We start from the raw sequence: 14,650 nt of genomic DNA on the forward strand, positions 1-14,650 counted from the left end.
GTCCAAGGCGGGAGGTGGCCCCTGCCCTGGGGTCTGTACCGAGTGTGAGGGGCTTACCTGGTCTAGGCGCCTTACCCGGTCTAGGTGACAGACACTTTCGTTACCATCATGGGCCAGCACAAGGGCCTTGTGCCTCCTAGAAAGTCCAGGTGCAAGGCTCCACAGTGGCAGGGATGCAAATCAGTCACCACTTTGTGGCAGTGACTGCAACTGGTCTGGCAGTGGCACTATCTTTGTGCTGTTACTGGGCCTTTTATGATGAGTTTTCGCTGTTGTAATGTGGCCTTAGGATTGGGCCATAAGTCCCTTTTCTGTTTGAAAGATTCACAAACCAGTGTACAAGGTCCCTGAGGAAAGGCTCCCAGTCTGAACTGAGCTGCCAGTGGGCTGAGAGCAGTCCCGATTCTGAGAGAGGTCTCTGAGGGAAAGCAGGAAATGGGTTGTTCTGCTGTAGCAATCATGTGATGACTCCACAGAAGGAGAAGATGGCAAATTGTAGAAGTCTGTTTCCCCATTCTGCTTTAGGGATGCTAGCTCAGACTGAAGCTATTCCAAGAGATTTTTCCCCCCAACTCAGTGTAATAACATTTGGAGCGCAATCCTTAAAAAGCCAATGGGCTGGTGCAAGAACTCTCCGCTGGTTCATTGGTATCGCGAAAGTGCCATCAAGCACTTTCACACCACTGGGCAAGGAGGGAGGCTGGCACAAGCACCTCTTGGTTGGCCTAAAAGTTAAGCCCACGCTAGCCAAGCTAGGCCAGTGCAGAGGTCGGGGGGGGGGGGGCTAGGGCAGGCAGGAGGGAAACGTTTCAGGGTGGAAGGAGGGTGGGTGGCAGGCAGGCCTGTGGGTGGGCAGCAGGTGAGGGAGCTGGGCAGCATCTGGCACTTATGCTGGATCCTATCCCCATTCCCGGGCAGCCTGGGGCAACTCCAGACTGCTCAAATCTGCACCACCTCTTTAGGTGGCACAGATCGGAGTAGCCCCATCGGGGCTATTGCCACTTTACCTGAGGTAAGGAGAAGCATTTCCCCTTGCCGAGCCACTTTCAGCCCCAACCCTGCCTTGGATACCAGCCTCCTGCTCCAGGGTAGCTTATTCATCATTATTATTATATTATTCATCACATTTTTATACCGCCCTTCCTCCAAAGAGCTCAGGGCGGTGTACACAGCTGCTCCCCTCCTTTTTTCCCCTCACAACAACCCTGTGAGGTAGGTGAGGCTGAGAGAAAGTGACTGGCCCAAGGTCACCCAGGAAGCTTCATGGGTGAGGGGGGATTTGAACCTGGGTCTTCCAGGTCTGAGTCCACCGCCCAAACCACTACACCACCCTGGCTCTCAAGGATTATCCTGGCTCTCCCTTAGGATTGGGCTGTTAGCAAGGGAAGCCTAGTTCAAATCTCCATTTGCTTTCAGCTGTCTCGGAGTCCTGGAGATTGATTTCTGAAGGCTCCTAGTAAATCCTGAAGGATTCTCAAGCCTATCCTTCATCCCAATCACCATCCCCATACCAACCTCTGAGGAAGTCACTTTCCTCCTTTTTCTTTTCCTCCATCTACACTCTTGAGCTCCTCTTCTCCCCAGAAAATTCTGATCATCTATTAGGATATAATGGGGGGGGGGGAATATTGTCCTTTAAAAACAAAAGAGGAAGACTACAGGGGTGTTCACATATTAAACTGTAGTATCAGGCTACGTTATTGTAACCAGATACAATCCTTGTTAATCTGTAGCTGATTTTAGTTATTCACATGTTCCATTCAGTGCTGGTAAAATATGGGTGCAGTGTACACAGATTATTAATCTGTAAAAGCAAACTCAGATGATACAATCATTCCCACCAATATGTGTACCAGAGTACAGACATTCTGTACCTTGGAGTTGGTATATCACAACTTCTGAACGGCCTTTATGAGAACTGGTGTAGTGTAGTTGTTAAATGAGCTGTGCCCGAGAGGTCTCCAGTTTGAATATTACTCCTGCCATTATCTCCATCTCCACACCTGCCATTAATAAGAGGACAGTAACATCTACTTACTTCACAGTGTTACTGTAAGGATTATATGAAAAATATACATGGGAAGTGCTTTCCACAGTCAGAAAACACCATACAACACTATTATTTTCCAACAAAAACTGAGGGTTTGAGGTGTTTGTTTTAACTATTTTCTAAGTAACAAAGGAAAATCTCAGACTTTCCCTGAGGATAAGGGAACTAGGAAATATTTTCTGAACAGTGCAAGTGAGTCCCCTCAGTATTATAATAATAATTACTGTATGTTATTTTTATTTTCAGTGTCAATATGAGGTTTTTCTCTGGCTCGGCTCCCCCACCCATCCAGGTACTGCTTGATGGATCTGGCTGAGGCCTGCCCTTCTCAAATCCCAGCCTGTCTGTTCCATGACAGTTGGTCCCTCTGGGATCATGAGCAAGAATCTTCCAGCGCCAAGCGCAAATGCTTGGTTGCCTCCAAGCTCGGCTGTTCCATAGGGGATCTTGGGGAAGCAGCCAAGGATGGAGCCCAGCCAAGCGCAGGCAGTCCAGGGGAGCCTCCTTAAACCAGACTCTGGCTAGAAAGGAGGAGGCGTGCAGGGAAATAAGAGCAGGGCTGAGGCTGAAACAGGCTTTGGTAGTTCTTGATATGTGCTTTACCGAATAAACATATCCTGATGTGTCATAATGCTGAACTTTAACTTTAGATACTATTTAGCTACATCCTCCTCCCACCAGTCCAAGTAAAACAGCAGTTCTGGACTTCCTTTTGCCCTGTCCCATTTTGAACACACACACACACTCGCACACACCACTTCACACCCCATAGACTATGTTTGTTACATCCATTAATGATTTCCTGCCCAACTCTTTTAAGAGAATCAATTGCTGGAGGGGGGAGGGGATTTGTCTCCTAACTCTAATCGATTCAGTAAAAGATCTGGCTTTAAACTGTCAAATTTGCCTCCCCCCCCCCCCGCTTATGGTCAGATAATGGGGGGTGGTGATGATCTCAACATTCAAGAATGGCATGCAACCCTGGATCGGAGGAACTCTGTTTTGTTCAGAACAAACCCCAGGCCCTGATGCCTTGCAGAATTCTGGCCCAGAATCCTGTCCACTTCTTGACCATCCAGCTGTCTTATGAGCTAAGGATGGCAAATGTACCTCCCATGACCTCCAAAAGTCGACCTCTAGGGCTACTTGGCTCAGTCCTCTCTCACTCTCACAGCACAAGCCTATATATGTCTACTCAGAAGTAACTCCCATTGAGTTAAATGGAATTTACTTCCAGGTAAGTGTGTACAGGATTGCAGCCTAAGGTTGTAATTCTATGCACACTTTCCTGGGAGTCAGCCCCACAGAATTCAATGGGACTTACTTTTGAGTAGTCATGCCTAGGATTGGGCTGTCAACCTCTGTTTCAGTGCTGGAGCAGGCAGAGACCTTCCTTCCATCTCCCTATTTGTGCATTTTCATAGAAATACAGGACCGACCGGCACTTCCCCATTACCAGAAGACAAACACCTGACAGGTAACCAGGCAGGTGATGGGGGGCTGTCGGATTGCCATTGGGGTGGGTAGGAGGAACATTCTGTGCCTGGAGACCTGGGAGAAGGAGGGGGGAGAACAACCTGACAGAAGGATTGCCAAGCCTTAAATGAAAGAGACATTCTTCATTTTCAAAAGCCTCTTTTTGCACCTGAACATTACAGAGGTACTACAGTATTCTTTATTACTGAAAAGTCAATTAGGCATTAACGAAAGGACAGTGAACACACACATATAGGGACTTGAACAAATCTGAATGCACACATGGGAGGGAATAGGATAAGATACAGACATACCCAGGTGCATGAATATAGAAATATGAGTACTGCACAGTTAAATGCACAAACACCCACAATGATCACACTAAGAATGCATGAGAAGCCATGCAAAAAAGACCAGGAACATAAAATCAAAACATGTACATGTGTATACAAACACACATAAATGCACGTATAAAAGCATGGATTCATGTCTCATACCTGCTAACACATATGGACACGCCTGAATATTCATGAATGCACAAAAGCATACTTAAATATGGGCAGTGATAGCATACATGTACAGAGAACAAAAGACAGAAGTACACAGATACATCCTAAAGGAATGCAGGCATTGAAAGATATGAACATGCACTATCAGATATATGTACATACAGATTTACTCACAGAGGTACAACCACGCATGTTTGCAATTCTTTTTCCCACAAAAGACATATCAGTTGTTCTGCTGCTACACAAATGAGGCTAACAAAAAAGGAGTCTCTCTCTCTGAAGAGTTCCTAATTCTCAGGCAGATGCAATCTAGTTTCTCACACAATATATACTTTGTATTATTTGAGTTCACAAGTCAATTTTATTGGATGAGAACTAATGTTTGCTAAATTCAGAGGCTGTTGAAGCCTAGTATTTGTGGGGTTAAAAGCCCCTCCTAATTCTCCCTCCCCCCCTATAGTGCGCTGGAATGAGCCCTTCATCCCATGTCCTTGTTTACAACTTGTCACAGAAACAAAGATGTTGCAATTATACACTGCCAGGTAGACAGGTACCTGACAGGAAATTGGGCAAGTGGTGCAGGCTGTCAGACAGGCAGATAGGGATGGCAGGGAGGTCAAAATGGGTCTATCCAGCCTAGTACACACACAGAAACCCAACTCAAACTGATGCTGTTACTGATAAGAGTGAGCTACTGGGCAAAACATAAAAGAAGGGAACATGCATGCACACACAGCCTGAGGCAGATGAGTCCCACTCAAGGGGATGTTAATTGCCTCTCATTCATGCTCTAGCGCAATGCTTCCCAAACTGGTGGGTCACAACCCACCAGGGGAACTGGAAACAGACCATTCCCCTTAACAGGGAGTGGCCAAGCACTGATGGCAGCAAGGGCACCACAGTGTGGCAATGTGAGCAAGGGGTTTAGTAAGGTGCCTGGAGGGCAGTGCTGGCCATCCGGAGGGTGCAGGGGAGACGCAATCCCCTCTGTGGACCTCCCTGCTGCTCCAAGCAGATCTCCTGTCGCGACCCACTTCGTGTTTGGAAATCCAGAAGTGCCTCATAATCAGAGATAAGAGCTGTTTGGAGGAGTGGGGAGGCCCACAGAGGGGGTTGTGGGGCAGCCCGCACCTTCTGGATGCCCCCCCCCAGGTACTTTATTAAATCCTTTGGTCACAGCATCACTGTTGTAGCTGCAGTGCCGACGCTGTCCCTGCCCCCACAAACACTTAGAGGGTTCCCAACTTCCTTGTAGAAGTTTGGGAACCACTGCTCCAGTGGCAGGTGGTTCCGTAATGTAAAATCCTAATCACTGGGTTTCTCAACACAGGTTCTTCTCTTGCACAAAACATTGTGCACAATCCTTCAGCCATTTGTGGAAGGAGATATTCTCCCCTTTCTTTTCTGATTTGCTAGAGCAAAACAATGCTGCTGTTTTTTCACTCGGGCTTAATTTCCATGCACTAGTGCAGTGGTTCTCACACATTTAGCACCGGGACCCACTTTTTAGAATGAGTATCTGTCAGGACCCACCAGACATGATGTCAAGACTGGAAGTGACATCATCAAGCAGGAAAATTTTTAACAATCTTAGGCTGCAATCCTACCCACACTGACTCAGGAATAAATCCCATTTACTATCATTGTTAAAAGCATATACAGAGTAGTCTGTTAGAAGTACAGGTCTGTAACATTTTCCCAAATGCAGTCACATTCCATGGCAGTATCAAGTCTACTATATTAAAAATAAAATATTGAAATGAATGGGGACCCACCTGAAATTGGCTTGTGACCCACCTAGTAGGTTCCAATGCACAGTTTTAGAAACACTGCTCTGGTGGGCATGGGCATTCTGGTCTTCATTCTGCTGAATGTTGTACTGAGCAACAAGTTGTATGGACTCATAGCAGCAAGTAAGCCCCACTGAACACATTGGGGTCTACCTCTGAATAAGTAACACATAGTGCACTGCTATTCACCTACATGGACTGGGAGGTATTTTGTTGCCTGCCTGCCTGCCCATCCATTGGCTAATATCCAGAGTGGGAGCCAAAATCTGATTACATCAGAGGGAAATCTGTGCCTTGTTTGCATCCTAAGGCATTCTAAGAGCCCAATCCTATGCATGTCTACTCAGAAGTAAGTCACATTATAGTCAATAGGGCTTACTCCCAGGTAAGTGTGGCTAGGATTGTAGCCTCAGTCCTCTCAGGCCATCTTTCCAGTACAACCACCTGGGGTAAAAAGGCCAGTATCAGGATGCTTGGTTTGGAAACTGCAAAAAACAACAGAGAACCTACTGAGGTAAAAGAAAATCAGACCAGTATTGCATCATGCAAAACTGAGCAGCACAATAAGCATATGATTAAACTCAGAAAACAAAAGCCTCTGGTGATGTACATGGCACAGAGAGCGCGGGGGACCTGAATCAAAGATACCTGGATTCAAATCCCCAGCCAGCCATAAAACACACTGGGCACTCTTGAGCTAGTCATGGTCTCTCAGCCTAACCTACTCTGCAGGACTAACGTATGCTCCTTGGAGGAAGCATAGGATTAAAATCAAAGAAAAGGATGCAAATACTAAACATGACAGCCACATGATGATCAAAGGCAGCTGCTTTCTAGACCTCTTGGGTTCATCCAGCTCAGAGTTGCCTGCACTGACTAGCAGCAGCTTTTCAGGCTTTCAAACAGGGGTCTTTCCCAGCCCCACATCTGGAAGTGCCAGGGTTTGTATTTGGTTACTGAGTTACAGCCCTTCTTCAGTGATTTAGCCAGAAAGAAGCAGAGCCTGTTTTCTGACAACAGTCTCGAGAGTAGGGCCGATTCTGTCTATGATGCCAACAGAAGTGGTCACTTCAAGGCAGATGAAGTGTTTCCACTTCAGTTCCACTTCAGGCTGGCAGGATGCACCCACCTCTACCTACCTACTCAGCACCGCTGCTGCTGCTTCTCCTCCTTGTAAAGGAAGAGATGAATAGAGCACAAGAGGAAAAGTGGAGAGGAGGAAAGTTGTAGGCTAGAGCAGGGGTGTCCAAAGTTTTTGGCAGGAGGGCCACATCATCTCTCTGACACTGTGTCAAGGGCTGGGGAAAAAAAGAATTAATTTACAATTAAAATTTGAATAAATTTACATAGATTTACATAAATGAATATATTAAAGATGAACTTATATGAATGAATGAAGGTCTTGCAATAGCTCAAGGCTTATAAAAGGCCTTGCACAAAGCAAGGCTGGCCTTTCCTTTGCTGCCACCACTGCATCACAGATGTGAAACAGCAAGCAGTGAAGGAAGCCCTTATCCCACAGCTCACACAAGAGGTCAAACAGTCACCCTCACGCTGAGAGCAGTTGCATCCGACCAGTGTAGATTCCAACAAATCTCCAGAGGGCCAGAGGCTCATTGGAGACTAGGGACTCCCTGAGGGCCACATTGAGAGGCCTCGAGGGCTGCATATGGCCCCCAGGGCTGGGGTTTGGGCACCCCTGGGCTAGAGCATCAAAGTCTCTTCTGCACTTCCTCTTCTGTTCTACCGCCTCTTCTTCTTCCAATCCAGGAAGCAGGAGGCTAGCTCATTACCAGATATGGAGGGAATTTGCTGCCTCAGGTGCTGGGAAGTCTTGGGCCAGCCCTGCTCCAGAGTGAAAGGTAGGTGATATCTGGTTAGTTGGCAATCAAGCAAAATTATTCCCAAACGAATTCTATCTATTCTATTCTTTTAAATAGAAAGAAAAAGAAAGAGTTGTGACATTATAGTCTTCATATTAGCCATTTCCAATCCTATTTGCCCTCAAGTATTTAATTTCCAAGAGGTTCAAAACAAAATTTGCCCATACTGTTATAGTTTTCACAAAGGAACCTTCAGGCTGCACAGATCTTTCCAGCAAGGTGTGGCTGCAAAGGTTCACAGATCAGATAAATGGCTTTAAGTCATCAAGAACAGAGCTGTCAATTAGGTAATTAGGGACTTTCAAGCCAAGAAGAATAATTGAGAGGCTAGAAGAATTTATCTTGGAAGGCCTTTGAAGCATTCATAAGAGTGATTTGCATGAGACAAGCCAGGATAGAACAAAAAACTCCAAGGTTAGCTTTCAGATCCAGACGAAGGGGACTTCCAGACTAGCTCTTTGAAGTGCCAGCCAATCCAACACTCTTTGCAGGCTGTAGTATTAACAGAATCTTTTGGGGAAGCAGCTGACAGACCCACACTCCTGTATCCCTCCTGTCTCCAGTGCTATCATTTCAGGGCATTTACACCACTGGGCTAGAATCCGACATAAGTGCTGAGTCCTAGCCTCCCTCCCGCTCCCTGCCCAACCACCCCCGGAAACACTGGCCTCCTGCCCTCCCCCCACCCCAAAACACCACCCTCCTGCCTCCTCCCCACCCTCCCCATGCCCCCCCAGACCCCTGCACCAGCTGAGCTCAGCTGGCACAAACTTACTGGGCCCCAGGGTTCGCATCAACGTGGGGAGGCCAGCACACATCCATGTGCTGGCCTATCTACTCCAAGAATGGCGTGAAAGTGTTTAACGGCACTTTCATGACACTCTTCAGTCGGCAGGGCAGACGCCCAAAACAGACCCTGGGGACACTTCCCCAAGATCCGAGTATCCCCATTGGGGCTGCTGCAGCTCTCCCCGGGGTAAGGGGAAAAGTTTCCCCTTGCCTCAGACAGCCCCAAACTTGCACTGGATACAGTGTAGGCCTGTTGGTTTTCCTGTTCCAGCACAAATTATGATTGTGCTGTTAGTGCCCTATGAGGAGGATGAAGAAGAAGAGAAGCCAGCAAGACAAAAAGCCACTATCATATATGTATCACCATCTCATATAGCCCATCAGTAAAGGAAAGTACGAGTAGAAAGAAGATGCATGATGATGTCAGGCGAAGCTCCAGTAAAAGTGAATGAACAGCATGCAACAGTCTCAGACTAACAGCACAATCCTGTGCATGTCTACTCAGAAGTCCCATTTTTTTCAGTGGATCTTCTGGGTATAGGATTGTAGCCCAAACACCTCCTTTGGAAGTGTCCTAAAGCAGGGCTTTTGCAGAAGCATTAAGCATGATTTTTTTTAAGGCAAGAGAGAACCAAAGATACAATACTAAATCCTTCTATCTAATCTTCAGTGCTTAGCTGGCACTTGGAGAGCAGGTTTTCCTCTCGGCCAATACACTGTTGGTGCAGTTCAGATCTGTGTGTCATTCATGACACACTTCCACTCTTGGTAATTGTTGGTGATATTTCGTGCCTTGTCAATGGTCAAGCGTTGGCTCCTTAGGTCTTCCTCAAAGTGTTTGAGCCACATTTTCTTCAGTGCTGCCCACTGAACCCTCCAGTAGAGAGGTCGCTCTCAACAGAGGAGTTTGTGTGGCAGCCAGCTGGTGTTCATTCTGCAGACATGGCCAAACAATTGCATTCTGCATTTTTGGATTTGCTCTTCAACTGATGGTTGATGATCACACCTTATCCAAATTGTCTCATAACAATGGTGATCACGAAGGTCCTAGGTGTCTCTCTTTGTGCTTCTGTCTAATACAAGTTAAAGGAGAATGTTTATGTCACATACCGTAATGTCTTATGTACTTAAGTTTCACAGGCTACACCTCTTGCATTTCATGGCCACTTGACTTTACTATTTGCAACCTTTCTTTCTATTAGCATATATGCACATGCCAAGGAAGGACAATTTATGTATTTATGCCGCCCTTCTTCCAAGGAGCTCAGGGCAGTGTACATGGTCCCTTCCCTCCTTTTGTGTTCACAACAACCCTGTCAGGTAGGTGAGGCAGCAAGATAGTGACTAGCCCAAGGTCACCCAGGAAGCTTCATGGCCTAGCAGGGATCTGAACCTGGATCTTCCAAGTCTAGTCCAACTTCAGAACCGCTACACCATCCTGGCAATACTTTGTGCAAAGTGATGAAGTGGACTGTCCATGAAAGCTTCTCCTGAAATACCTGGTTTGCTAGTCTTTAACATACCCCTAGATTCTTTGTTGCTTTTGCTGCCCCAGTCTCACATGGCAGCCTCTGCGCACAGCCTCTGAGAGGAATTTTATTAGGGGGTACAAAGTTTCTTTTGGGCCCCTTTGCAAAAGGGGGGGTGAAACAGAAGGGGAAGGTGGTGATGGGTGAGCAGAATAGGGGTAGGGAGGGGCAAAGCATGGTGAGGGGAGGGTACAGACAGCTGGAAAAGTCTTTGGAGCCCAGGTCTACCTACCCATGTGGCATCAGGAGTGTCCCCAGGATCCCCAGTCATGGTAGTGTCCCCAGCATTCTGTATGGGCAACACGTCTGAGTAGATAGGAAAATGTGAGATCCCAGGAAATGTCTGGGCCCCCCTTTTGACTCTGGGCCCGTGTACAAATTAGCCCTTTACCCGCCCCCCAATCCTAGGCTCTGCCTCTCAGGATACTGTACTGGTAATGGGTATCATCTGTTCATAGATCACCTCGGTACTGTGCATAATTGCTTTTAATTCTCAGACTAGCAGTCCCAGATCAAACAATCTGAAGGTCAAGAGTAAGGTAGATTCTTAGGAAGGTGCTTGAGCTCACCCAGTTTCTTGGGATTGCTCTATCCAATACCGCATAGCAATTGAATCAAGCTAACTGTATATACACACACATCAGGAATCTGACTCTGTATGGGACTTGAACTGAGGTCCCAGGGATTCCTGGGCTAGGGCTGAGAGTCAAAGTAATGCTTGAGGGCAGCAGTTGCATGGAGAGATCACAAGCACTCCCTCTCATTCTTGACAGTCATGTCTATAAATGAGAGTTTCTGAGTCATGTGGCTCCGTTCTTTGTACTGTGAAACTAGAGGACATGTACCCATGCAGCATTTCCTTTTCCTGCCCTTCAGTGGCAGTACCAGAAAAAAATATTAGGGGGGGGGCACCGCAGAGAACAAGTGCACCTAGGGTCAGATTTGTCCCACAAGACAGATTTCTGAAAGAGAAAAAACATGTATTTTGCATGAATGCTTCCATTCTAAATGTATTTGGTCTATGATAGTCTGATGCAATTAACTTTCAAGTAAACCTTCTTAGGACTGCAGTCTTATTTTAAATCCCAGTTTATAATTCAGCAGTGGGTTGGTCCAGCAGTGGGAGGGCGAGCTACTAGTTGAGGGGGGGCACTTGTACACCATCAGCCCCTCTGGCATTAGGCTGCCAAAATCCAGAAGCCCTCCAGAATTGGCCTGAAATCTCTAAGAATTATCACTCTCCAGGTGACTACTGAATGAAATTCTGGAGATTTTATCAGAGCCTCCTGGCTTCGTTACATTACATCATACTGGAAAAGCAATCTTAGGAATTGCTTTAGTCAGAGCTGGAAGCCCTACTCTGACACCACCTATGCAGTCCTTTGGATCTTATTAATTTACTTTATTTAAGGTTCAATCCTATTTAGATAGTGTACTGATGCCACACTGATGCCAGTGCAATCATAAACTCAGTACAATTCTGAACTCAATGCAATCCATACTATGCCACACTGGTGCAGCCCTCCCAGTAATGCTGGCACAGCACTTCCCAGTAATACCCACAGCATCCATGGAAACTCCAACACAGCCCATTGTCCATGGAGTGGCACTCTGACACTGGTGTGATGCCTGTCCAGTATTCAAGGAGTTAATTATTGCATTTACCTGGCTGGAAAGTTGGCGGCCACTGCCAGGATGAACTGAGCAAGGGGTGGGACAGATGCAGGGCCAGTGAGCAGCCATCACTGGGATGACACTCCCCCAGTGGCCCCCCCCCAGGAAGGAGCAGCTCAGCTACAGTCATCACTGCCAATCATGGGTGGATGCCCCAAGGTCACCACGTTCACACCTGACACAAGGCTGTCACAACACCACTGTAGTGGAAATGCGGAAGATTCACCTCAGGAGATAGTGTGTGGTGTCAGCAGAGGCAGGACCTGTTGACAGGTCTGGGAAGTATAGAGTTAAAACCAGAACTTTTGCTTGCATTAGGTGTGGTTCACAGATGTAACCCAGGAGGAATAATGAAGACATTGGAGATAAAGGTGAAAGAATCATTGTCAGAGGGTGTGGTGGGGCTGCCACAGTGCAGGTACCAGAGATCGCTGGATACTGTTGTGGAGCTGCTGAGCCACAAGACAGTGAGAGCAAAGATGTCACTGCTGCAGCCAAAGAAGCTGCTGACTAGAGCAGGGGAACAGAAGGAAGACCCCTGCAGCTTGAACAGACAAGCTACCTGCCGATTGCCTTCACAGAGGTGGTGGGGTTCACCAGGGCATCACTAAGGTTGGCTATTTCTGGATAAGGGAAGCTAATTAGCCTAAAGTGGGCATAATGTTTCAAAGATTGGAAAGGTAACTTGATGGGATAACCACCATTCTTTTTATCAGAAGAAAGTTATTCTGCACATGCTCAGAAAATACAATCTGAAACATCAGAATTTTTTAAAACAAACAGTGCCAACTCCCAGAGTATCCCCCCACAAACACATATTTTTCCAGCGCAATGACAAACTCAGCTGCTCTAAAATATGCCTGTTGTCCTAGATTCCATCGATGAGCCCAGATTGCTCCGTCTTCCTCATCTTCTTCCCTGAGAATCAGACCACAAGGGCCCACCAGTGTGCTGCCACACCTGACCTGTCATGCCTCCAATCCTCAGCTCTGTGAAAGGTCAGCTGTATTGATCTCTCAGGTCTGTCAGAGCTTACATCAAGGAAAGGCTAACAGGGTGGGGAGGGAAGTGTGCTAAAACTAGCTTTCTGCCTTGATGCCAGCCAACCCTCCCCCCCAGTGGCATAGCTAACCAAGTTGCTGCCCAGTGCAAAAAAATTCCGTAGCCCCCCTTCGCAGTAATGACATCAAATTTAATTAATTAAATTGGGTCTTTTTATTTGTTAAAGTGAGTGAGAAATGTTAGCTAATATTTTAAAATAGCAAGCACTTGTTGAAAGCACTTGTTGCACTTTTACAACGCAAGCTATTCATATCTACTCAGAAGTAAGTCCCATTGTATTCAATGGGGTTTACTCCCTGGTAAGTGAGGTAAGGTAGGAATTGGGATTGCAGCCTTACACAGTTCGAGAGGTGCAGTAGGGCACTGGAGACAATCATAAGAGCCAGCAGCTGACCTTTAGGAAGTGGAATTTGCTGTTCAGTGCTCCTGCTGCAACTTGCCACCCAGGCTGCTGTGCCTTGCATGCTACCCTCTTCAGGTTCCTGCACATGCACAGGTAACCTATCACAGTCAGCCAACTCAGAGCCCAATCCTCTGCATGTCTACTGGGAAGCAAGCCCAATCTAGTCAAAGGGGTTTACTCCCGGGAAAGTGTGGTAGGACTGCAGCCTAGGGTCTCTGGGGCCTCCCCCTGCCTGCCTAGCGGGGGCTCCACTCACACACATCCCATGTCCCACCATCGGACAGCCCCCCCAAGCACACTTCTTCTTCCCTCCCTAAATGCAGGCAGGCAGGCATGCACCCTCCCTCCTCTGCTCCCCACACGTCCTCTCTCTTGCCACATAAGCCAAATAGGGCTTCAGGGGGCAGTGTGTCCAGCAGGACAGATGGGGGAAGTGATGGAGGGAGAGAGGGCTGGCAGGATGAGTGAAAGAAAGGTGCGCCTGTGTCTGAATGAGCAGACACAGAAGTCTGCTCATTCAGACTTCTGAATTCTCAGGAGAATTCTCTGAATTCTCAGGAGAAGTCTCAGCTGGGAGGGGACAGGACCAGCTCCTCCACAGTGCCTGCCAAAAGCTGTGGTCCTTCAGCTCTGCTGGAGGTTAGGGCTAGGCTATCCCCCCTGCACAAACAAGCGATTCCTCCTGGCTGCAGGGAGGGGCAACATACAGTTGAGCATGACTGTTGCCCCTCCTCCCTCCGGAGTGCCTGGAACTGGCAGGGCTGCCGGCAGCTGCATAGGCACTGTTGCCTTCAAGTTGTTGCCTACTCAGCCACGTTGTTGCCCCCACCCACCCTGTAGCCCAGTGTATTTGCTACCCCCTGCACCCCCTTAGCTACGCTACTGCTCCTCCCCCACACACTCATAATTCACTCTTTCACTATCCATCTCTAGCACCAATCACTGAGTGACTACCCACCAGCAAGGCAGAAGATAACTGAGCTCAGAAATGGAGAACAAGAAGATCTTGGAATTTATTATCACAATCCCTACAGTGTAAAAGCCCCATCCCTCACTATACAAAAAGGTGAGGGGACTTCAGTACAGTGAAAGGATTTGCCTATGATCACAAGATAACTGAGCCAGGAAAAGAACCCAAGACCTCTAGCCCATAAGACTGTATCTCACCTTTCTATCCTCCCTCTTCCTCCCCCCCACCCCAACAAGATGACAAATGCCTCAATTAGTAGGCAGATTTTGCTGATCGATTCCCTTAAGCGCTGGTGGTCGGGTCTGATCAATGCCCCCAATTACGCTTTATGCCAGGCATCTAGCAAGAACTTGTAAGACACATGTCTGACCCTTTTTCAGTCCAGGAATATTCATTACCCTGATGCCTCTCAAGGTCTGATCCAAGCTGCAGAGAGCCTAAACTGACTGAATTCTGCCCTAAGTCAAAGATCCTATCTCCCTGCACTTGAGCTAGGAAAAGGAAAAGGTCAGAGG

This window comes from Tiliqua scincoides, chromosome 2, assembly GCF_035046505.1.
Source record: "Tiliqua scincoides isolate rTilSci1 chromosome 2, rTilSci1.hap2, whole genome shotgun sequence".
Taxonomy (NCBI): Eukaryota; Metazoa; Chordata; class Lepidosauria; order Squamata; family Scincidae; genus Tiliqua; species Tiliqua scincoides.